The sequence below is a fragment of the Hyla sarda genome, chromosome 7 (assembly GCF_029499605.1).
Source record: "Hyla sarda isolate aHylSar1 chromosome 7, aHylSar1.hap1, whole genome shotgun sequence".
Lineage (NCBI taxonomy): Eukaryota > Metazoa > Chordata > Amphibia > Anura > Hylidae > Hyla > Hyla sarda.
Genome location: NC_079195.1, coordinates 231,154,579 through 231,180,683, shown reverse-complemented (window position 1 = coordinate 231,180,683; position 26,105 = coordinate 231,154,579). Strand labels below are relative to the sequence as shown.

General features: G+C 43.5%; 2 long non-coding RNA genes across 4 annotated transcripts in view; one reads left to right on the top strand and one right to left on the bottom strand.

Moving 5' to 3' along the window:
• Positions 1 to 1,773, bottom strand: part of LOC130283479 (uncharacterized) — an 83,013-nt gene extending 81,240 nt beyond the window's left edge. Inside the window, exon 1 of the long non-coding RNA XR_008846710.1 lies at positions 1,638 to 1,773. This is a non-coding gene — a long non-coding RNA (uncharacterized LOC130283479). The remainder of the gene's footprint in view (positions 1 to 1,637) is intronic.
• On the top strand, positions 1,472 to 25,905 carry LOC130283478 (uncharacterized). Of its 3 annotated transcripts, none has more exons than XR_008846709.1 (3): positions 1,472 to 1,625; positions 9,927 to 9,986; positions 25,685 to 25,905. It is a non-coding gene; the product is annotated as an uncharacterized LOC130283478 (long non-coding RNA). The 3 variants fall into 3 exon arrangements; XR_008846707.1 differs by lacking the exon at positions 1,472 to 1,625 and adding an exon at positions 2,074 to 2,209; XR_008846708.1 differs by lacking the exon at positions 1,472 to 1,625 and adding an exon at positions 2,082 to 2,209 and having other exon boundaries at positions 9,927 to 10,228.
• Positions 25,906 to 26,105: the final 200 nt, after the last annotated feature.

The window sequence follows — 26,105 nt, the reverse complement described above, 5'->3', positions numbered from 1 at the left end:
AGGATGAGCGGCTGTAAATCTGGATGAAAACTAATTAGCTGGATAGAGAGGATGCAAAGAGCAGCGGGCAGGGGGGCACAGGGGGGTCTACAGCATATGGGGGACAACTGAGTAATTTGAGGGACTGTTAGTGGTATTAGTCAGACAATGTGAAATATTGGGGTGCAATGCTTCAGTGATGGGTGCAATGGGCAGCACTGGGGACAGTGGGGAGCATCAAGGTGCACTGGGCACACTGGGGCATTGCATATTATTACTGAATATTATTGGGGGCAATGCATATAAGTGGGGGGCATTGCATATTATTACTGAATATTATTGGAGGCAATGCATATAAGTGGGGGGCATTGCATATTATTACTGAATATTATTGGGGGCAATGCATATAAGTGGGGGGCATTGCATATTATTACTGAATATTATTGGGGGCAATGCATATAAGTGGGGGGCATTGAATATTATTACTGAATATTATTGGAGGCAATGCATATAAGTGGGGGGCATTGCATATTATTACTGAATATTATTGGGGGCAATGCATATAAGTGGGGGGCATTGCATATTATTACTGAATATTATTGGGGGCAATGCATATAAGTGGGGGGCATTGCATATTATTACTGAATATTATTGGGGGCAATGCATATAAGTGGGGGGCATTGCATATTATTACTGAATATTATTGGGGGCAATGCATATAAGCGGGGGGCATTGCATATTATTACTAAATATTATTGGGGGCAATGCATATTATTACTGAATATTATTGGGGGCAATGCATATAAGTGGGGGGCATTGCATATTATTACTGAATATTATTGGGGGCAATGCATATAAGTGGGGGGCATTGCATATTATTACTGAATATTATTGGGGGCAATGCATATAAGTGGGGGGCATTGCATATTATTACTGAATATTATTGGGGGCAATGCATATAAGTGGGGGGCATTGCATATTATTACTGAATATTATTGGGGGCAATGCATATTAGCGGGGGGCATTGCATATTGTTGGGTGACACTGGTTTGTATAGGCTCTATTCATATTAATGGGGTGCATGGGGTACTGATCATTATTGAGGTGACACATATCATAATAGGCTCACTGCATATAAATGGGGTGAGTTTGGTAGAACTAGACTGAATATTGGGGTGCACTTGGTCATTCTGCATATTGTGGAGGCAATTTGGGCATATGGAGGCACAGGATTGTACAAGGGGGCACTATGCTATACTTTATCAGTGCATTTTTAGGGGGGCATATTTGAGCAGTGCACATTACAAGGCAGGGCAGTGGGTCTTATTATTGGGGTGCACTAGGCTGCACTGTGGGGAAATATATTAGGAAGGATTGGGCAGTGGGTCTTATTATTGGGGAGCCCTGGAGTAGTGTTGGGGGGCTATGGGCAGTATTGGCTATGACAGGCACTGGGTAGTATTGCACTGCACTAGGCAGGACTGTGTGGCACTGTCTGGCACCCGGGGGCATGAACCCTCTCCAGGGGGTACAGATGGGCGCTGTGAGGGGGTCCTGTACCGGGCAGCACTTGCCCCCAGTATCGCGGGTAAATCTTCAGATGATGCCACTCCGGCTGGCAGCCACAAAATCCGGATAATACAGAGGTGGGCACTTACCCTGTGCAGGTGCTGCCGCCCTCCGCTCCTGGGGTGCTGCTCCAATATTCTGGGGGGCTCTCCTTCTGTTTTATATATTTTTAAAGCTCCTTCCACAGCTCCGGCTGCCGCTTCTCTCCGCTCCCTTCACTCTTCATCCGAGACACGTGACCGCGCTGCGCGCCCCCCGCGCCAGAAGACAGAGCTCCCTGCGCGCGCCGCCGCTGTTACCAGAAGATGCTGCTCTCCTCTGCGCGCTCCCGACTCTATTACCAGAAGATGCTGCTCTCCTCTGCGCGCTCCCGACTCTATTACCAGAAGATGCTGCTCTCCTCTGCGCGCTCCCGACTCTATTACCAGAAGATGCGCTCTCCTCCGCGCGCCCCCGACGCTCTATCTCCAGAAGCGCGCGCTCCCTTCTCTGTGGAATCTCCTCAGATAGGCTGAGCGGGTTCCCGCCAACAACTGTGGTGACTGAGAGGCGCGCTCCCGCTCTAATAATTACCTCAGATAGGAGAGCGGGTTCCCGACAGTGCTGAGTCGCGGCCCCGCTCTAATTATTACCTCAGATAATACTGAAGTGTGCCCCCGCTGTAAGTATTACCTCAGATAATACTGAGGTGCGCCCCCGCTGTAAGTATTACCTCAGATAATACTGAGGCGCGGCCCCGCTGTAAGTATTACTTCAGATAATACTGAGGTGCGCCCCCGCTGTAAGTATTACCTCAGATAATACTGAGGTGCGCCCCCGCTGTAAGTATTACCTCAGATAATACTGAGGTGCGCCCCCGCTGTAAGTATTACCTCAGATAATACTGAGGTGCGCCCCCGCTGTAAGTATTACCTCAGATAATACTGAGGTGCGCCCCTCTGTAAGTATTACCTCAGATAATACTGAGGTGCGCCCCCGCTGTAAGTATTACTTCAGATAATACTGAGGTGTGCCCCCGCTGTAAGTATTACCTCAGATAATACTGAGGCGCGGCCCTCTGTAAGTATTACTTCAGATAATACTGAGGTGCGCCCCCGCTGTAAGTATTACTTCAGATAATACTGAGGTGTGCCCCCGCTGTAAGTATTACCTCAGATAATACTGAGGCGCGGCCCCGCTCTAATTATTACCTCAGATAATACTGAGGTGCGCCCCCGCTGTAAGTATTACTTCAGATAATACTGAAGTGTGCCCCCGCTGTAAGTATTACCTCAGATAATACTGGAGTGCGCCCCCGCTGTAAGTATTACCTCAGATAATACTGAAGTGTGCCCCCGCTGTAAGTATTACCTCAGATAATACTGAAGTGTGCCCCCTGCTGTAAGTATTACCTCAGATAATACTGAGGTGCGCCCCCGCTGTAAGTATTACCTCAGATAATACTGAGGTGCGCCCCGCTGTAAGTATTACCTCAGATAATACTGAGGTGCGGCCCCGCTGTAAGTATTACTTCAGATAATACTGAGGTGCGCCCCCGCTGTAAGTATTACCTCAGATAATACTGAGGCGCGGCCCCGCTGTAAGTATTACTTCAGATAATACTGAGGTGCGCCCCGCTGTAAGTATTACCTCAGATAATACTGAGGTGCGCCCCCGCTGTAAGTATTACCTCAGATAATACTGATGTGCGCCCCCGCTGTAAGTATTACCTCAGATAATACTGAGGTGCGCCCCGCTGTAAGTATTACTTCAGATATTACTGACGTGTGCCCCCGCTGTAAGTATTACCTTAGATAATACTGAGGTGCGCCCCCGCTGTAAGTATTACCTCAGATAATACTGAGGTGCGCCCCCGCTGTAAGTATTACCTCAGATAATACTGAGGTGCGCCCCGCTGTAAGTATTACCTCAGATAATACTGAGGTGCGCCCCCGCTGTAAGTATTACCTCAGATAATACTGAGGTGCGCCCCGCTGTAAGTATTACTTCAGATAATACTGAGGTGCGCCCCGCTGTAAGTATTACTTCAAATAATACTGAGGTGCTCCCCCGCTGTTAGTATTACCTCAGATAATACTGAGGGGCAGCCCCGCTGTAAGTATTACTTCAGATAATACTGAGGTGCGGCCCCGCTGTAAGTATTACCTCAGATAATACTGAGGTGTGCCCCCGCTGTAAGTATTACCTCAGATAATACTGAGGTGCGCCCCCGCTGTTAGTATTACCTCAGATAATACTGAGGCGCGGCCCCGCTGTAAGTATTACTTCAGATAATACTGAGGTGCGCCCCCGCTGTAAGTATTACCTCAGATAATACTGAGGTGCGGCCCCGCTGTAAGTATTACTTCAGATATTACTGACGTGTGCCCCCGCTGTAAGTATTACCTCAGCTAATACTGAGGTGCGCCCCCGCTGTAAGTATTACCTCAGCTAATACTGAGGTGCGCCCCCGCTGTAAGTATTACCTCAGATAATACTGAGGTGCGCCCCTCTGTAAGTATTACCTCAGATAATACTGAGGTGCGCCCCCGCTGTAAGTATTACCTCAGATAATACTGAGGTGCGCCCCCGCTGTAAATATTTCCTCATATAATACTGAGGTGCGCCCCTCTGTAAGTATTACCTCAGATAATACTGAGGTGCGCCCCCGCTGTAAGTATTACCTCAGATAATACTGAGGTGCGCCCCTGCTGTAAGTATTACCTCAGATAATACTGAGGTGCGCCCCCGCTGTAAGTATTACCTCATATAATACTGAGGTGCGCCCCTCTGTAAGTATTACCTCAGATAATACTGAGGCGCGCCCGCTCTAATTATTACCTCAGATAATATTGAGGTGCGCCCCCGCTGTAAGTATTACCTCAGATGATACTGAGGCGCGTCCCCGCTCTAATTATTACCTCAGATAATACTGAGGCGTGGCCCCGCTGTAAGTATTACCTCAGATAATACTGAGGTGCGGCCCCGCTGTATGTATTACCTCAGATAATACTGAGGTGCGGCCCCGCTGTAAGTATTACCTCAGATAATACTGAGGGGCGGCCCCGCTGTAAGTATTACTTCAGATAATACTGAGGTGCGGCCCCGCTGTAAGTATTACCTCAGATAATACTGAGGTGCGGCCCGCTGTAAGTATTACCTCAGATAATACTGAGGTGCGCCCCTCTGTAAGTATTACCTCAGATAATACTGAGGGGCAGCCCCGCTGTAAGTATTACCTCAGATAATACTGAGGTGCGGCCCCGCTGTAAGTATTACCTCAGATAATACTGAGGTGCGCCCCTCTGTAAGTATTACCTCAGATAATACTGAGGGGCAGCCCCGCTGTAAGTATTACCTCAGATAATACTGAGGTGCGCCCCCGCTGTAAGTATTACCTCAGATAATACTGAGGGGCAGCCCCGCTGTAAGTATTACCTCAGATAATACTGAGGTGCGACCCCGCTGTAAGTATTACCTCAGATAATACTGAGGTGCGCCCCTCTGTAAGTATTACCTCAGATAATACTGAGGGGCAGCCCCGCTGTAAGTATTACCTCAGATAATACTGAGGTGCGGCCCCGCTGTAAGTATTACCTCAGATAATACTGAGGTGCGCCCCTCTGTAAGTATTACCTCAGATAATACTGAGGGGCAGCCCTGCTGTAAGTATTACCTCAGATAATACTGAGGTGCGCCCCCGCTGTAAGTATTACCTCAGATAATACTGAGGGGCAGCCCCGCTGTAAGTATTACTTCAGATAATACTGAGGTGCGGCCCTGCTGTAAGTATTACTTCAGATAATACTGAGGTGTGCCCCCGCTGTAAGTATTACCTCAGATAATACTGAGGTGCGCCCACGCTGTAAGTATTACCTAAGATAATACTGAGGTGCGCCCCCGCTGTAAGTATTACTTCAGATAATACTGAGGTGCGGCCCCGCTGTAAGTATTACCTCAGATAATACTGAGGTGCGCCCCCGCTGTAAGTATTACCTCAGATAATACTGAGGTGCGCCCCCGCTGTAAGTATTACTTCAGATAATACTGAGGTGCGGCCCCGCTGTAAGTATTACCTCAGATAATACTGAGGTGCGCCTCCGCTGTAAGTATTACCTCAGATAATACTGAGGCGCGGCCCCGCTGTAAGTATTACCTCAGATAATACTGAGGTGCGCCCCCGCTGTAAGTATTACCTCAGATAATACTGAGGCGCGGCCCCGCTGTAAGTATTACCTCAGATAATACTGAGGTGCGCCCCCGCTGTAAGTATTACCTCAGATAATACTGAGGCGCGGCCCCGCTGTAAGTATTACCTCAGATAATACTGAGGTGCGCCCCCGCTGTAAGTATTACCTCAGATAATACTGAGGCGCGGCCCCGCTGTAAGTATTACCTCAGATAATACTGAGGCGCGGCCCCGCTGTAAGTGTTACTTCAGATAATACTGAGGTGCGCCCCGCTGTAAGTATTACCTCAGATAATACTGAGGTGCGCCCCCGCTGTAAGTATTACCTCAGATAATACTGAGGTGCGCCCCCGCTGTAAGTATTACTTCAGATAATACTGAGGTGTGCCCCCGCTGTAAGTATTACCTCAGATAATACTGAGGCGCGGCCCCGCTGTAAGTATTACTTCAGATAATACTGAGGTGCGCCCCGCTGTAAGTGTTACTTCAGATAATACTGAGGCGCGGCCCCGCTGTAAGTATTACCTCAGATAATACTGAGGTGCGCCCCCGCTGTAAGTATTACCTCAGATAATACTGAGGCGCGGCCCCGCTGTAAGTATTACCTCAGATAATACTGAGGTGCGCCCCCGCTGTAAGTATTACCTCAGATAATACTGAGGCGCGGCCCCGCTGTAAGTATTACTTCAGATAATACTGAGGCGCGGCCCTCTGTAAGTGTTACTTCAGATAATACTGAGGTGCGCACCTGCGGTTCGGGCGCGGAGGCAGAAGCTCTCACCTGTGGCCTGAGGTAATTTTCGGAGAATCTCCATTACCCTGTTATAGATGGCGTCTTTCTGGTCATCCCCTCAATTATTTATATAATTTCTCAGGGTAATTATCCGCTTCTCCTACATTTCCCAGTATCCAGGTCGTGTCCGGTCAGTAAGAATTATTTATAAGGAATCATTGTGCTTCACTTCCTCACATGTGTATGATCTCCACTTGCTGTCAGTGAATAATGGTGTGCCTGTATACCTGAGCACAGAAAAGCTATTTAATCCTGCGGCCATCAAATCTATGTTCAGCAGCATGGCGTTCATACGTTGGACTGTGATCCCAATCCCCAGTAACTGTCTCGGCGGAGCCCTTCCTACGGTTGTGTCCAGTTGTGACTCCCATACGTTTGCCAGAATCTGATTATATAAGCCACACCTCAAAATGACACTTTTACGTGAGGTTTACACTATTGTGTGGCCCATGACCTCCGCTCAGATCATTTATTCCTGTAGAGCGCCATTCCTTGTTGCTTCTCCATTCAACGTTTCTCTCTCAGGGCGACTCTCACAAGATGTTTTCAGGACACTTTGTATAATAATTTTCTGTAAATTTTTTAACTATTTGTTCACAGTATTTCTTTCTTGTTCGGCATTGTTCCCCTCTCTAACTCCCAACTATCTCTTAGGGCTCCACAAATCCCAGGCGATCAATATGGCGACTTAGAATTTCATCCTGGCGCAAAGGTGTTTGTCAGCCCAAGCACCGGTGTTGGCTGAGTATGGCAATTAGATAAACCCAGCGACTTAGCCACCTGTGCAGAGAAGGAGGCTGCTCTGTTCTGCCCCTGGTGGTGGCCTATAGTAGCTCTTCCCACACTTACTGTCATTTAGAGGCTCCAGTGCCACCTTCTAAATACAAGAGGCTGCGGCGTGGCTGAGGAGCGGTAGCGGAGGATGTGTTCTGGTCTCAGTCACTGTGTGCCCTCCCAACCTGTAGGGAAAGCTGTCATCAGAAGCTGGCCATAGGAGAGCGCCGTACACTGCCCCTGCTAACCAGGTTGGTGCTGGGGGGCACTGCCATGGGGGGGGGGATGTGTACAGTGCATGGGCCCCATTCAGTCCAATGGCCCAATCGCAATCACCTAGTGACTCTGTTTGGGTCATTTTCCTCGATATGACTTTTGACTCTGACTGAAAAAGGTGGTCCGACACATTTTTTATTCCTGACCAAAAGTCAGATACAATGAGAAAGTGACTTGAACTAAGTGACTAGGTGACTCCATTGGATTGCTCCTCTCTGTGGGGGAGATTTATCAAATCCTGTGCAGAGGAAGAGTGGTGCAGTTGCCCGTAGCAACCCATCAGGTTGCTTCTTTCATTTTTAAAGAAGCCTATGAAAAATGAAAGAAGCAATCTGGTTGTCATTGGCAACTGCACCACTTTTCCTTTACACAGGTTTTTATTTTTTTTATAAATCTCCCCCTATGAGGTCTATGCTGAGAGTAGCCCTCTACACCCGCCGTCCTCCCAAAGCATCTCCTGCTCCTTTACTTTTCACTACTGCTTCTGAGCAACCTATGCAGGGATGGACTACAACCCCCATCACGCTTCTAACCTCTGCCCACGGCGGTCTCTGACATCAGCAGGTCTTTGCCTAGAACAGCACTGGGCATCCGCTGACTTTCTTGAACAGCTACGGCTCCCACACCTGTCACTCACTGCTGGGCACCCTGTGCAGGTGTAGACCACTATCCCAATTGACCTCCGTGTGCTGTCAGATGAGGCTGTGGGCAAACGAACACACTCTGCTGTTATCAGGTCTATGCAACCAAATTCCAGATCATTTTTGCTCCATGCAGAAGATCACGGATCCGCATAATTTCCTCAGTGTGAACATACCCCTGGAGATTTATTAATGCTGCATCTCTCTCTTCCCTGCTCCACATTCAGCAAATAAAACCTATCAACATTTATATCATCAAAATTTGGACATTTAAAGGGGTTGTTCAGGGAGCAGACGCCAGACAGTCATGTGGGTTGGGTGGGAGGTAGGTACAGCCGGACAGGCACAAGAGTCATGTCTGGGACTGGGCCACCAAAATTCTATTTCAAGACGATAATCGCAGCATTTTGCAGTGCGCTTAATTGTACATGGAAACAATCCTGATTTAATCTCTTTTGAGATTAATTGTGCATCCCCATAGTGTATTGATAATAATATATCCATAAATGTAATTTTATATGTAAACAGCCCCAATTTTTACGGAATGCAAAAGTGACGGAGTGTGTGCACACCTTACCTAAAGTGACTGTTTTTAGGGGCGCTCCCCATGTGGAGCCTAAATCCCATGCTTTACTGATTTTGAGGTAAATATAGTTAAGTATATACTGTAAATGGGGGACATGTATCATTGGCTTTACACCACTTCAGTGTTCTAAATGTCCCTGCAATTTTTATGCAATAGCATTTTTTGCGCAATTTTTTTGTGCAATTTTCAATAGAACACCTTTCAAAGTTGTCTACTGTTTGGTGCACCGTACACCACTTTATGCAGTGAAGCTGTATTCATTATTTGCTCAAATTAAATTTAGAAGTGTTTATTTTTGCACAAAGCCTAATTTTTTGCGCAAATATACACTATCTAATAGGACATGTACAAATGTGTCAGATGCTAGAGCACAAAGCTTAAAGGGGTACTCCGGTGAAAAGCTTTTTTCTTTTAAATCAACTGGTGGCAGAAAGTTAAACATATTTGTAAATTACTTCTATTAAAAAATCTTAATCGTTCCAGTACTTATTAGCTGCTGAATGCTACAGAGGAAATTCCTTTCTTTTTGCAACACTGATGACATCACGAGCACAGTGCTCTCTGCTGACATCTCTGTCCATTTTAGCAACCATGTATAGCAGATGTATGCTAAGGGCAGCATGGTGGCTCAGTGGTTAGCCCCGCTGCCTTGCAGTGCTGGGGACTTAGGTTCAAATCCCACTAAGGACAACAATAAATAAAGCGTTGTTATTATTATTATAATAACATCAGCAGACAGAACTGTGCTCGTGATGTCATCAGAGAGCATTCCAAAAAGAGAAGAATTTCCTCTGTAGTATTCAGCAGCTAATAAGTACAGGAAGGATTAAGATTTTTTAATAGAAGTAATTTACAAATATGTTTAACTTTCTGCCACCAGTTGATTTAAAAGAAAAAAGCTTTTCACCGGAGTACCCCTTTAAACAAATCTTTGCAGCTCATCAAATTAAGCTAAATTTATCAAGTCCTGTGCACCTTTTTAGTAAATTTTGAGCACCTGTGCAAACAATACACCAAGAAAACCTGGGTAAAATCTATTCTACCTTACACCAACATTGATAAATGTCCCCTAATGACCATAATGGATATAGAACCGTTCCATGCAGGATAACATTTTCCTTTTCTGCTTTTATCCTTCAGCTTGATGACCAAGGTCCCCAATTCACATGATGTGTTGCTGACCACTGTCAGTATATGTCGGTATGTCATACACACTTACTATACATCAGCGTACCTGTGATGTAGCCATAGGCTTTGAGAAAAACACTATGCTGCATTAGATGTTTGAAGTTCGGTGAACAACAACAACAACATGTTGTGAGCGACGTCTGTGAGGACAGGATGAAAGATGGAGCCAACTACAATACAGTCTCTTCAGAATGTAGCGTTCTTCATCCTTTGCTCTTGCACTTTTATCCATTCCAATGTTTGATTAAAAACAGGTAGGGTAAGTGAAAAACTGGTGTTTATTGCATCTTCAAGCAATCTTCACAGTGCAAACATTAACAAAATATCTCTAGGATGTGATGTTGCTGTGTGATCATCGATAACGTAAAGAGTTAATGTCAGGGGAATAATACAATTATATGTAATCCTCATAAGGAAATCATCCTGAAATATTCCAGTTCTCATATTGGTCACTAGAGAACATGCAATAGAGAGTCTCACCTGCAAGGGCTGTACATTATCTCTTTCTGGAGACTTTATTAGTCTATTCACAAGTTAAAGGGGTATTCAAGGACAAAACTTTTTTTGTTATATATCAACTGACTCAAGAAAGTTAAATAGATTGGTAAATTACTCCTATTAAAAAATCTTAATCCTTCCAATAATTATCAGCTGCTGAAGGTGAGCTGTTCTTTTCTGTCTGGCAACAGTGCTCTCTGCTGACATCTCTGCTTGTCTCGGGAACTGCACACAGTAAGAGGTTTGCTATGGGGATTTGCTTCTACTCTGGACAGTTCCCAAGACAGGTGTGATCGGAGAGCACTTAGACAGAAAAGAACAACTCAAATTCAGCAGCTCATAAGTACTGAAAGGATTAAGATTTTTTAATAGAAATAATTTACAAATCTGTTTAACTCTCTGGAGCCAGTAGATATATTAAAAAAAAGTTTTTTCCCGGATAACCCCTTTAAATGGTATTCATACATCATGTTATAAACAACAGTCAGCAGCAACTGCTGTATTCATTCCCTGACGCTCCTCTGCATGTGGCATTGTTCATCACAAGGCAGCATGCTGTATACACATCTCATTATTTCTTAAATGTTACAGTAAAAATATATGTGTATATGATAGGGAGATAGTGATGTAGGCTGAAGGGGCTGGTCAGAGGTGATGACATCACTAAGTGGGCGAGACTAGAGCTTAACCAGTTAAGGACCAAGGACGTTCTGGAACGTCCCCGCACCCTGGGCTTTAAGGACCAAGGGCGTTCCAGAACGTCCTGGTGTTTCTCCGTTCTCTGCCGCGCGCCGGGCAGAGATCGGAACGGCATTCCTGCTGAAATCGTTCAGCAGGCATGCCGTGCAAATGCCGAGGGGGGTCCCGGGACCCCCATGTCGGCGATCGCAGAAAGTCGCATGTCAATTCAGACATGTGATTTTCTCCTATTCCGGGCTGATCGGGTCTCTGGTGACCCGATCACCTGGAAAATTGTGACGATCTGACCTGTCAGTGACAGCCCAGATCATCCTGAAGGGTAGGAGTGAAGTTGCAATGCTGCGATTTCCTCCTATCCCCTGCCATTGGTCAGAATTGATTCTGACCAATGGCAGAGCAGGACAGTGGGTTGCCATGGCAACCCCCCGTTCTGGCCACCCCTGGATGTCAAGGGGATTGTGGGAAGGAGATGGAGGTTGGTACCTGCAGGAGAAGATGCCTGGAGACCCCGATCGTTTCTGGAGACTGCTGGATCCTGGGTCAGGTAGGGAAACTACTGTGGGGGAGGGGGGAATTGAAAGTGAAAGTAAAGTGATCTTTACTGTGGCAACCACTAGGAAGGCCAAACTGTAACTCCCAGCATGTCCAGACAGCCAAAGGCTGTCTGGGCATGCTGGGAGTTGTAGTTTTGCAACATCTGGAGGGTCACAGTTTGGAGACCACTGTTACAGTGGTGCCCAAACGGTAGCCCTCCAGATGTTGCCAAACTACAACTCTCAGCATGCCTGGACTGCCCAGGCATGCTGGGTGTTGTAGTTCTGTAACATCTGTCCCTTCAGATTTAGCAATTTTCATGACATTTTTGAAAATTGCTGCTTTACTTTGAAGCCCTCTAATTTTTTCAAAAAGCAAAAATATGTCCATTTTATGATGCCAACATAAAGTGGACATATTGTATTTGTGAATAAAAATAAAATGTATTGGGAATATCCATTTTCCTTACAAGCAGAGAGCTTAAAAGTTAGAAAAATGACAAATTTTCATGACATTTTGGGATTTTTCACCAAAAAAGGATGCAAGTAACGCCGAAAATTTACCACCAAAATAAAGTAGAATATGTCACGAAAAACAATCTCAGAATCAGAATGATAACTAAAAGCATCCCAGAGTTATTAATGTTTAAAGTGACAGTGGTCAGATGTTCAAAAAAAACGCTCTGGTCCTAAGGTGTAAAATGGCCTGGTCCTTAAGGGGTTAAAGACAAAATCTAGCCTCACATCCTAAGATGGCAGAGGATGATGGGAGAGAGGAAGCCAGGAAGCTGCTGAGACATCACCCCACTGACAAGGAGAAGGCTACACAACTTCCTGTCAGGAGAAAAGGAGGAGCCAGGAAGCTGCTGAGACAACACCACACTGCAATACAAAACTTCCTGTCAGGAGTATATTTTAAGCAAAAAACATTTTGAAGCCAGTACAAAGTGCGACAACAATAAATTAGCAAGTTATATACTTTGGGGTTTTATTTAAACACCATTTTCAGATACCAGATTAAACCTTTAAATGGTTTCTGAGACATAACAAATAATTTTGCTTTGTAAAATAATAAAACTTACCAATGTACTGTTATTTTGAATACTGCACTGAAGCCCCAATTCCAAACCCCATCTTGTAGTCGAGGCCCCTCTACATGTGTGTTTGTTCAGAACAGAAGGAGAGCCCCCCCAATGTACCAGTGATGTGCTTGATGGGGGCAGATTGTGCTGCTCAGTTCAATAGATAAGGCTACTCCCTTCCCTTTCTCGGTAACAACTGTGACAGAGAAGAGGGCTGGCTTAGGGCTGGCACTGAACCACACAACCCCCCTTCAGGTGCACTGTATGTCAAGGATATATGGGTCTCTTTTTTGTTTAGGTCATTAGATGCCATACATCTTATTGAAACAAGATTTGTTTGGTGATGTTGCACCGTGTGGCTTCAGGGTTGTTGTTATTTAATCTAGGCCATATTGGTTCTGACCCCACTGAAACTGAGCCTGATACTTTTTAGTTGTTTGGACTTGAGGGGGTGATGCTCCTGCATTCTACTCTATTCCTACCTACTATAATGTCCGTTTATTTGTTTTTGTATTTTTATGTTTAGGTGTGTATTCAAACATTAGTTTGTTCTGAGCAGTTTGCTATTTTCCCTAGATAGGGAAGGGTTAATGCTCTGAACGAATGAGAACACAGGAGTGTCTATTTTAACCGGAGTTCTCCTGCATTCTGGCTGCTGGTTATGTTGTTCAATAATGCTATTATTATGTCTATTGGTGCAATTCTCTGACTATGTCTGCTTGAGCATTTACCTTGTATTTATCTTGTCATTTTATCTGAGGTTTAGCCATGGTTAAATAGTCATGTTTATTATAGATTTTAGTCTGTTACATTTGTCAGTTTTAGGATTAGTATGTCCATTCTGTTTAGTATGTGTTCACACTGTGTTAGTCTAGCTTGTTACCTGTGCTCTGTATATTTAATTCCTGTTTGGTATCCTGGAGTCTATTTAGACTCATCTGGTTCTGGTCTAGAGTTTCATGAATTATATTTTGGTTTCCTACTGGGTCAGCATCCTGATCACACGGTTGAGTGTGCCCGCTGGCCTGTAGTCTATTTGGCTTTATTATAATGGCTACTCCTTTTGTGGAGTGGGGAGTCCAGTTTCTTTGTTCTGTGTCCCAGTGTGAACAGTGTCCTATGTTCCTGATCAGTTTAGTGTCAAGCTTTCAGTTCTTCTGCTCACCCCCTGCAATTCCTGGTTTCTGCTGTATACTCGTACCAATGCATAGTCTTGTTCATTTATACATGTCTGCCGTTTATCTGACTCCGGTTTGTGAACTGTTTGTTAATACACTACATTCTGCCCTGTTAGTATTTGTATCCTGTCTGGTTTATGTGTTCTGGTGTTCTAGTAGCTTTCCCGTTTCTGTTTCTGGCCTGTGACCGACTATGTTTATTATTTGTTTTTACGCCACCGGACTTTAGCGCAGGCACGGACTGGCTCCCAGTTGTCGATTCACTGCTTAGGGTGTTTGGGCAAGTAGGCAGGGAGAGTGTTTTTAGGGTCAGTTTTGGGCTCACTCTCCCTGTACCCCCAGTCGGTCATGACACCTACTATGTTTCTATGATGCTCCTGCATTCTACTCTATTCTTACCTACTATGTTTCTATGATGCTCCTGCATTCTACTCTATTCTTACCTACTTTGTTTCCTATGATTCTAACTACCCCTAGTACTCTTTACTATTCTAGTACTCTCTTTATTCTACTCTCTTCTTACCTACTGTGTTTTCTATTATGCTCCTTTATTCTACTTTATTCTTACCTACTATGTTTCCTATGATGCTCCTGCATTCTACTCTATTCTTACCTACTATGAATGTTTCCTATGATGCTCCTGCATTCTCCTCTATTCTTACCTACTATGTTTCCTATGATGCTCCTGCATTCTCCTCTATTCTTACCTACTATGTTTCCTATGATGCTCCTGCATTCTCCTCTATTCTTACCTACTATGTTTCCTATGATGCTCCTGCATTCTCCTCTATTCTTACCTACTATGAATGTTTCCTATGATGCTCCTGCATTCTACTCTATTCTTACCTACTATGAATGTTTCCTATGATGCTCCTGCATTCTCCTCTATTCTTACCTACTATGAATGTTTCCTATGATGCTCCTGCATTCTACTCTATTCTTACCTACTATGTTTCCTATGATGCTCCTGCATTCTCCTCTATTCTTACCTACTATGTTTCCTATGATGCTCTTGCATTCTCCTCTATTCTTACCTACTATGTTTCCTATGATGCTCCTGCATTATCCTCTATTCTTACCTACTATGTTTCCTATGATGCTCCTTTATTCTCCTCTATTCTTACCTACTATGTTTCCTATGATGCTCCTTTATTCTCCTCTATTCTTACCTACTATGTTTCCTATGATGCTCCTGCATTCTCCTCTATTCTTACCTACTATGTTTCCTATGATGCTCCTTTATTCTCCTCTATTCTTACCTACTATGTTTCCTATGATGCTCCTGCATTCTACTCTATTCTTACCTACTATGTTTCTATGATGCTCCTTTATTCTCCTCTATTCTTACCTACTATGTTTCCTGTGATGCTCCTGCATTCTACTCTATTCTTACCTACTATGTTTCTATGATGCTCCTTTATTTTACTCTCTTCTTACCTACTATGTTTCCTATGATGCTCCTGCATTCTCCTCTATTCTTACCTACTATGTTTCCTATGATGCTCCTGCATTCTCCTCTATTCTTACCTACTATGTTTCCTGTGATGCTCCTGCATTATCCTCTATTCTTACCTACTATGTTTCTATGATGCTCCTTTATTTTACTCTCTTCTTACCTACTATGTTTCCTATGATGCTCCTGCATTCTCCTCTATTCTTACCTACTATGTTTCCTATGATGCTCCTGCATTCTCCTCTATTCTTACCTACTATGTTTCCTGTGATGCTCCTGCATTCTCCTCTATTCTTACCTACTATGTTTCCTATGATGCTCCTGCATTCTCCTCTATTCTTACCTACTATGTTTCCTATGATGCTCCTGCATTCTCCTCTATTCTTACCTACTATGTTTCCTATGATGCTCCTGCATTCTCCTCTATTCTTACCTACTATGTTTCCTATGATGCTCCTGCATTCTCCTCTATTCTTACCTACTATGTTTCCTATGATGCTCCTGCATTCCACTCTATTCTTACCTACTATGTTTCTATGATGCTCCTTTATTTTACTCTCTTCTTACCTACTGTGTTTTCTATGATGCTCCTGCATTCTCCTCTATTCTTACCTACTATGTTTCCTATGATGCTCCTTTATTCTCCTCTATTCTTACCTACTATGTTTCCTATGATGCTCCTGCATTCCACTCTATTCTTACCTACTATGTTTCTATGATGCTCCTTTATTTTACTCTCTTCTTACCTACTGTGTTTTCTATGATGCTCCTGCATTCTCCTCTATTCTTACCTACTATGTTTCCTATGATGCTCCTTTATTCTCCTCTATTCTTACCTACTATGTTTCCTATGATGCTCCTGCATTCCACTCTATTCTTACCTACTATGTTTCTATGATGCTCCTTTATTTTACTCTCTTCTTACCTACTGTGTTTTCTATTATGCTCCTTTATTCTCCTCTATTCTTACCTACTATGTTTCCTATGATGCTTCTGCATTCTACTCTATTCTTACCTACTTTGTTTCCTATGATTCTAACTACCCCTATGTTACTTGATTGTTTCCTGTTGTTGGTTTACAGTGACATTAATTATTACATTTAAATTCCAATAAAAACAAGTTAAAAATAAAAATCCCAGCGGATTTACTCTATTAACACCAGGAATTGGCATAAATTATAGCTGCAATCTACTCATAGCTGACATAGATTACAATTTCTGTGTCACAGACAGCCACAGATGTGACAATTTATTATGAGGCGTGCACCTCATACACCTCTTAATAAATTTATTGCATCTTCCTCCAGCACAGTTTTCATTAAGACCACCACATAAAAAATAGACTAGAATCTAAAATAGCACCAGAATTTGCATAGTGTCTGACACTGTTTCATAAACTAGTTGCTATCTTTACACACATTTTGCATAACTTTATGCCACCTATTGGTCTAATTTTTGCTAAAATTTTGGCACAATAATGGTGCATAGAGTTGCATCTTAAGACATGCATAGTTTTCAGTGTTACACCTCTTTACCACAAAATCTATAGTACGTGTGGTGCAAGGCATGCACACCATTTTTTAAACTCAAATTCAGCCAGAATTGTGGTGTATTTGAAGTTGTTAACCTGCCACCATTTTCTCTTCTACTGATATGGATCTAATTAATGAAAGTAAAATGAAATTCATGAGACTTTTTCTAAATGAATTTGCCGAGGGCAGAAGCAGTAGCATCTGTCTTCCAATGTCAGACGCTCTAGACTCCGTCAGGATTTTCATTGTGTGCAAAGTTAAAAGTGAACATTAAGAAGGTCCAGAAAAATGTCAACATTAAAGATGATGGAAGCAATTCCCCTTCTTCACAGATAGGCTGATTAGTAATAGTCACCCCAAGCCCTATGGTCTCACTTGACTTTCTCTTGAAACTTTTATGCAGTTTCAATAACACCTGCAAACAATGGGGTCATATAGACAAATCTAAAGTGGAAGGAAAAGGATGGGGTTACTTGGCTGAAATGTTAGCGCATCGCTTGTGTCTTCTTGTCATAACGTTTCTTCATAATGTTGTTTGTGAATAATGTCTTTTTCTGCTGGATACACCAGGATTGCTGCACCCAGATGAGTGACAGGACTCTGTGGGTATTCCTCTAATAAGCTTCGTAGCTTTAAGGTGCAGGCTGGAGCACTATAGGGGTGGAGATAAATGCATAGGATACTAGAAAACATGACAATATTACAGTAATACATAGTGTGCAAGATATGCCAGATACCCAACATGTTATGAAAAATTACACTGAATAGCCTCTTCCCTCTATGCAAGGACATATGTACCATAGTGGAAACTATGTGACTGGTATGGGGCCCTTGGAGAGTGGGGGCCCCATCCTGATTGGTCCCTATTGGTAAGAAGTTTTGTAGAACTCCTCTCTCCAGGGAACTGCATTGCCAGTAAATTAAAGGGAATGTGTCACCAAATGTGATTATTATTTTTTTAGAGGTAAAATAATTTTTTCACATTTTTAAAATATTTTTGGAAATATTTAACAAAAAAAATATTTAAAATTGAATAATAACTTCTCCCACTATCATATCCCCCACTGTTGACCAGCAGAGAGAGCTAACATGAGGAATCTGATGAAAGCAAGAAACTTGTCTGGCTGCTGCAAATTAGACCTCGCCGTCTACCTTCCTCCTCTGTATATGTGCAAAAGGAGAGGGGGGAGGGGGCTTGGTAGTTTTTTCAATTCCACTGTCACCATTTTGTTGGTGTCTGGAGAGTGGTAAAGAACAGACAAGATGTCTCTTGATAGGTCACTGCTCCTCAGGGACTTCAAGAAAATGGTGCTGGCCCCCCTTTAATTTCGCCTAGCCTGTGCTATGCACATGTGCAGTAAGTGGCCCATGCTTTTCTATGAGATACTCTCAGTCTTAACTTTCTTATGCCCTGTGCCTGCCATAAAGCAAATGTGTAGGTGTTGTGAAGTGACACAGCACAACAATGGCAGCCCCCAGTACACACTTTATTAATAAATAACATTAAAACTACATTGTCCTAAAATTAAAGGGGATATCCAGGAAAAACTTTTTTATATATATCAACTGGCTCCAAAAAGTTAAACAGATTTGTAAATCACTTCTATTAAAAAATCTTAATCCTTTCAGTACTTATGAAAGCTGCTGAAGTTGAGTTGTTCTTTTCTGTCTAAGTGCTCTCTGATGACACGTGTCTCGGGAACCGCCCAGTTTAGAAGCAAATCCCCATAGCAAACCTCTTCTACTCTGTGCAGTTCCCTAGACAAGCAGAGATGTCAGCAGAGAGCACTGTTGCCAGACAGAAAAGAAGAACTCAACTTCAGCAGCTGATAATTATTGAAAGGATTAAGATTTTTTAATAGAAGTAATTTACAAATCTGTTTAACTTTCTGGAGCCAGTTGATATATCTAAAAAAGTTTATATATATATATAAAGTTTTTTCCTGGAATACCCCTTTAAATACAGAAATGAAATGCTTTATCTTGACAGAATAATTTTATTTATTGAAAAAATAAATGTTGACACATTCCCTTTAATGTAGAGATTAAGGGAAATAAACACCAGACCCTTCTGTCATGGAGGGGAAAAATTAGACACCATAATAGGAGACCCATAGTGATATTTGCAACGGATCCTTCTAAGTACCCTGCCTGTATGGAGATTAGACTTGTAACCCAAGAGCACAGCATAAAAAACAGTGCTCTGAGCGCCTTGGAGCGAGGACTGATCATTGGGGCTAGAATAGCTAGGGTCCGAATTTGACTTCCTACTTTGTGGGTTTTTTTCATTAAAAAAATTTAGAGTATATAGAGAATGGTGTGATTAAGGAAAAACATCCAGCAAAGGAGGATCCTATGAATAGAAACAACTCATTTCAGAAAGAAGTCAGAAGAAAATGTCTGTCAGGGATTGTTCTAATAAATAGGCGGAGACTGCTACCCAATACAACGCTGGCGTCCAAAACCTACAACTTGCCTCTGCTATACCAGCAGATGATTGGCTCCAGTGCCATTGTGCCTAAGGGAAACAGGAAGGCGAGCTGCATAAGAGTATAAAGGGTATCAGTGACAAGTGGAGAAACATCATCTAGTCTGGTAAATCAAGATCACGATCCTATAGATCATTTATGGGACAAACTGTTCAGAGCATTTCAGGATCTCCATCTAAAATGCAGCGAGAACACAAGAACCGATCCTGCCCACATGGGCGGCACATAGAACAATTTCACCTAGAACAATTTCACCTAGTGGAATCTCAATGTGTAAATATGTCAAGTTGTTTGGGTTCTGAAGACTAAAGGAAGACCAACTAGATGGGACTCTAAAAAAGTGGCCATTTAGTGTAAGAAGGAAGGTCACATCCTTTCCCCCAATTTTGCTTTATTTTATGAATAGACTTCTTAAAGGGGTACGTCGCTCCTAGACATCTTATCCCCTGTTCTTTGGATTAGATGTCTGATCGCTGGGGTCCCGCCGCTGGGATCCTTGCGATCTCTGTGCAGCACCCGTGCATAATGGCCTCGCCCCTCGTGACGCCAAGCCATGCCCCCTCAATGCAAGTCTATGGGAGGGGGCATGGTGCCCGCCACGCCATCACCCATAGACTTGCATTGAGGGGGCGTGACGTCACGTGGGGGCATGGCCATGACGTCACAACCCCGCCACCTGCTACAAGCGTTCGGAACAAAATGTTCCAAACGCTGGGGCAGCGGAGAACCCCTTTAAGCTTGTCATGTCATCTCAGCTTGTCCACCCCCCTCTTAAGTGTTCATCAGTATATATTAAGTATTGTGGTCATCCCACCAGCTGATCACAGGAAGCACTTCTTTGACTTTCCTGATTTCTATAGCAGACTCCCTATTTCTTTAGCCCAATTGGGACTATTGGCCAAAGAAAATCACTCAATTGAGTGTGGACTCAATGAACCGCGTTTGGAACATGGAAAACAAGGAATAGATCTATAGCTTACCACGGATGAGCTCAGTTTATGATTGTAACAACCTCCTTCTAATGCAGTTATTGACTAAGCTAATAGGAAAATGCTCCCTTCCATACACACATAGATCAATGTTATTGATCATCCCTGAATAGACTTGAAAGATTTGGTTTATTTTTTAACTGTATTTTTGTAAAAACTTTATTGTTCTTTGTCATTATTATCGTACCATATAGATTGATCACTGATCCCTTTGCCCACTGAAGAGCAGTGACTCATTGATCCCTATCAGGCTAATGGTTTGATTATTGATGTTTGATTCTAATTGACTTAATTTACGTCTCTTGTAATTTGGGCTATAATTGATGTTTTTACCTATTTAATTTTAATTGATAACCGATTCGGAGGGTTTTGATACCTAAATGATTTTTTTGGGGATCCCTGTTTATTCATTGATTGGTCTTAACTATAGGTATAATTTTGATCACTGATCCGTGTGGTCAGGGAGCTTTGACATATGAATGACGATGACTTCTCTGGGGTTCCTGTTTGATCAGCTATTTTTTCTCAGTCATTGATCAATAGGTTTGATTTGTTTTATCCAGTTTTGTAGAAGCTTTTGTACATGTACAGTATATTTATGGAAAAGTGTTGTTGAAAATGGTAATAAGTGCACCATTGGTTAACCTCGGTGTGTGGATCTTCATAAGTTTGTTGCAACTTAAGCTGCAGGGAAGTCTGCAATGTGAATTGTATCTCTTATGCAGAATGCTTCCTTTTAAGGCGATAATATTTCATGGCTTTGCAGTTATAATATTACTACATTGCTCTACTTATTTTTGTAAAAAATCGGCATGCACATATGACAAGCTGGATCTGCCATACAGACGTCCAGTGGTGGAATACACTCCCTGTGGCTGCTCGGTTGGTGCTGTCAGCAGAAAACAGCTACTTAAGATATTTTGCTGCAATGTTAGTTAAATTCACATTTTCCATATTCCCATATTTCTCTAGGAATAGAGAAGTTATGCAGTCTTACCTGTGTATGTATGGTAATTTCTGCTTAGGGTATATCAAATGGGTGGCATGGTGGATCAGTGGTTTGTACTGTTGCCTCGGATACATGGCAGTAATCAGACAGCTGGTTAATTGACCCACTGGGCAGCTCTAATGTGTTTCCACTGGAGGCTCCGTTATCTCCAGATATACATTCCAATTCACACAGTAAAGAAAACACATCCACTGAGATTGCGTTATATGTTCGTACTTTATCCAGTAATTTTTTCAGATTCATACCTAATGTGTCAGAAATAGATACAAAACATATATTCCCACAGTGCCAAAGTCTCTGGACATCCTTACGGACACGGCGTCTTTAGAACTTTATTTCCCCCATTCAGGGTGCTTCATTCCTGGCCGTCCTTAGTAGACTTCCTCTGGGCTGAGATGGATCGCTCACACGCCTGCGAGCAGCAACGATCCGGAGAGTTACCTCCCTTTCTCAAAAAGGTAACTCTCCTGAAACGTCACCGGATCTTTGGTGCTCATAGGTAGGTGTGCGAACGATCCATCTCTGCCCAGAGGAAGGCTACAATGGACGGCCAGGAATGAAGCAGCCTGAATGGGGGAAAGAAAGTTCTAAAGACGCCATGTCCATAAGGACGTCCAGAGACTTTGGCACTGTGTGAATATATACTGGCAAAGAGAAAATGAAGCTGAAGCTGGCACTACTTCTTCAAGATCCTCTGACACTGCATCCCCCAACGATGTGCTGCTACCGCTTCTCCTCTTGTAGTATGGCGGTGCTACATCCCGTGACCAGTAAAGATAAATCCAAACGGAAGGAATAGAATGGACGGCAACTCACTGTGTTCCACGATGCTTTATTCAAAGAGGATGGGTGTGTGGTGTCCCGGTACCGGATTGCATCCGTTACCTTGTGGTGAGGTCCCCAAAGTCAGAGTCTCTAGGTACCGGTGGGGTCCTCATCAATAGTTAGCCCCTTGTCACCCCTTTAATAGTTAAAATTATTCAAATTCAATGTGTAAGTATGTAAATAAAGTGTACTTACCTTGTTGTGGCATCACAGGACCTGCGGGTCACGTGATGCTTTCCAAAACTCTATGGTTTTCTGGTTCAAGGACCTTTGGAGGAAGTCAGGTGATCGCCCACCATGCATTGGAACGGTGAGTGACAGCTGACACGGACCAATCCAAAACGGCCCTGCCCCTGCCCATATAAGGGAGCGGCGCCCATTACTCGCTCTTCTTTCCTCGTGGGCTGCTGATGGAGGAGGATCTGCGCAGCTGTCATCAGCAGTGACTAGGCCCATGCCTTGCGGCAACAGCCATCTTTACAAAACTGTGAGTTATCTAAATCCCTGTTAACTCCGCAAGATCACCGGACCTAAACAGACGCCTAAATCCGGACGGATCTCTGCATCAATCCTAATTCTACTAGTCCTTTGGATAAGTCAATGGTCCTCAGCATCTGTCAATCACTGCCGTGCTATATAGAGACTGTATTACTAAGACTGTTGCTGTTATTGGATGTACCGCAAGTACCTCAGTAAAGTTTATGCAAGTTCATCTCTATTGTGGACCTTCATTCATTTAAGCACGCACCTATCGTTTCTGGGAAGGGTGGCGATAGGCCGAAGATTTACCTCAGCGTATTAACCCTCACCCTGGCCTCACGAGTGACAAGGGTTAAATTAACCCCTCATATACCGAAGCAACACCCCAACTACACTACACCCCAAGGCAGTTAACAAAGGTGCAAACGAAAAACAGGCAATAAAGTAGAGCAACGTTTCGCGTTACACGCTTCTTCCGGCTCAATCATTGAGCCGGAAGAAGCGTGTAACGCGAAACGTCGCTCTACTTTATTGCCTGTTTGTCGTTTGCACCCATCCTCTTTGAATAAAGCATCGTGGAACACAGTGAGTTACCGTCCATTCTATTTCTTCCATTTGGACTGTGTGAATATATGTTTTGTGTCTATTTCTGACACTTTTTGTATGAAGCTGAAAAAATAACTGGATAAAGAACGAACATATAGCACAATCTCAGTGGATGTGTTTTCTTTACTGTGTGAATTAGTACTGTTGCCTTGCAGCGTTGCGCTCTTAGGTTCACATCCCACCAAGGACAACTGCAAGGAGTTTGTATGTTCTTCTCGTGTTTTTGGGGGTTTTCCCCTACACTCCAAAAACAACTTGGTCCTGGGGAATTAGGAATTTAGATTGTAAGCAGGATTTGCAGTGATGACATGTGCTGTATGTTTGTGCTTTATAAATAAAGAAGTTATTATTTAGGCTTCACAGTTGGAAATCCCATATTATAGTTTGCTTTGTATTTTATTTGTTCTTACAGTTCATACGAAAGATCAATAATAAATCATAACCCTAGATCCATCTACCCAGCCATATGCTCCAGGGCAAAGAGAAAAAAATAAAATAATAATTCTTGAATCATATGTTATGTTGACAGCAACATAAAAACACAACAATCTCTGATTTATTCCATGTATCCTCCATAGTTTTTGATCTATGCCAATTTTTGTTTCGTATTCCATAATCGTTCACTAGGTTTTACCCTCCCCACGTTAAAGGGATCAAGTATTAATACTCGCAAAAAAAATTACTTTCTTGAGTGAAAATTTAATTTCTCTAGGGCAAACAATATTCAAACGTTAACTTAAATGTTACAAGACATTGATCAGTGAAAGGCAGTGTTAAAGGGGTACTCTGGAGAAAAAAGAAGTGTAGTCTTTCCAGTTAGACATGGTGCTCCCTCTTGCCACTTCTGTCCATGTCAGGAACTGTCCGGAGCAGGAGAGGTTTGCTCTGGGAATTTGCTCCTGCTCCGGACAGTTCCTGACAAGGACAGAGGTGGCAGCAGAGAGCACTGTGGTCAGACTGGAAAGAACTACACAACTTCCTGTGGAGCATACAGCAGCTGATAAGTACTGGGAGGGTTAAAGGGGTTCTCCGGTGCTTACACATCTTATCCCCTATCCAAAGAATAGGGGATAAGATGCCTGATAGCTATTACGCCCCCTCCTGTAGGCTTGCATTGAGGGGCGAAGCGTGACGTCACATGGGGGCGTGACGTCACACGCCGCCGGCCCTGCGGTCGACCGTAATCAGTCCCGGAGCGAACACGCTCTGGGGGCTGATTACAAACGGGGTTCCGCGTGCATGATCACCGGGGTCCCCAGCTGCGGGACTCCCGCGATCAGGCATCTTATCCCCTATCCTTTAGATAGGGGATAATATGTGTAAGCACCGGAGTACCCCTTTAAAGGAAAACGGTCACCTGTATACATCGGGTTATAATGCGGGTGAACAGGAGACCAATGCAGGCTCTCTGACTAATAAACATACCTGCAGTCCAGTGCTGTGTCCCTCTGAAGATCGCTTTCTTTCTGTGCTGAATTGCGCGCTGGAGGCGGGCCCACCGGCTGGATTTGAATATTCATAGTCGCTGGTCACGTGAGCGGACACCGTGCCGGACTGCAGGTATGTATATTAGTCAGAGAACCCACATTGGTCTCCTGTTCACCCGCACTAAAATCCGGTATATTGGGTTTAATGTGGGTGAACGGGTGACCGTTTTCCTTTAAGATTTTTTAATAGAAGTAATTTACATATTTCTGGCACCACATTTTTATCGACGGTCAATTTCCTCATGTCTTGATGCATACAAACTATACATGGCAATGGTCTCAAACTGTGGCCCTCCAGTTGTTGCAAAACTTCAACTCCCAGCATGCCCGGAGAGCCGTTGGCTGTCTGGGCAGGCTGGGAGTTGAAGTTCTGCAACATCTGGAGGGCCACAGTTTGAGGCCACTGATCTATGGCTTCCATCTTCACATCTGTGCTCATGTCAACGGCAACACTCATCACATGATCCAATAATTCCAACCTATATGAATTCTATTTCCCAATTTTAGTCCATTTCCTTTCCCCCTTCTTTATATAGATGGGAGTTGCTATATAAATAAGGGGGAAATTAAATGGACTAACATTGGGAAATAAAATTGATATAGGTTGCCATTATTGGATCATGTGATGAGATCCACTCTGACAATGTCATGCCAATTACCTCCCTACAATACAAGTGTCTTTAAACGTTGCGGTTGCGTGCCATGGTTCGGATATCAGCTACAAGGAGATCGATCTCCGGGACGGCTTTGTCAATCAGCGACCGAGAGTCTTGTAATTTTTAATTGCTATTTAAATGAATGCCATGTTTAATTTTAATTAACATATTAATAACATTTTTTTTTTTCAAAGGCGTTCAGCTGCGTCTTCACGGAGCAGGGTGGATCGGCTCGGATTGAGGGCCATGCTTCTGCATTGTGTGCCGTAACCTAGCAGTAGTTAATATCTGTCTTAGCAGATGAATGTCTTATGGAGATAACTGTGAATTGGAGCGCCCTGCTACCTTACTCTACATCTGACGATGGTTATTAATAAGATCTGCATGCGCCAATTAAAGATGAACTTCTCTCTAAAAAGTAAATACTTTTGGAATTGTCAGTTATAGAAAAAGGGCATGAAGCGCCTATGGTTAAATGCAGAGCTCGCAGAGCAATTGGCTTCTCGCCCTGTCAATCACTCGTGAATCACTCTTGCATTATGCAGGCAGCCACAAGAGGCTGAGTGTCCTACCTCTGCTCTCTGGCACATGAGTGACGTCATCATTGTGTGCCGG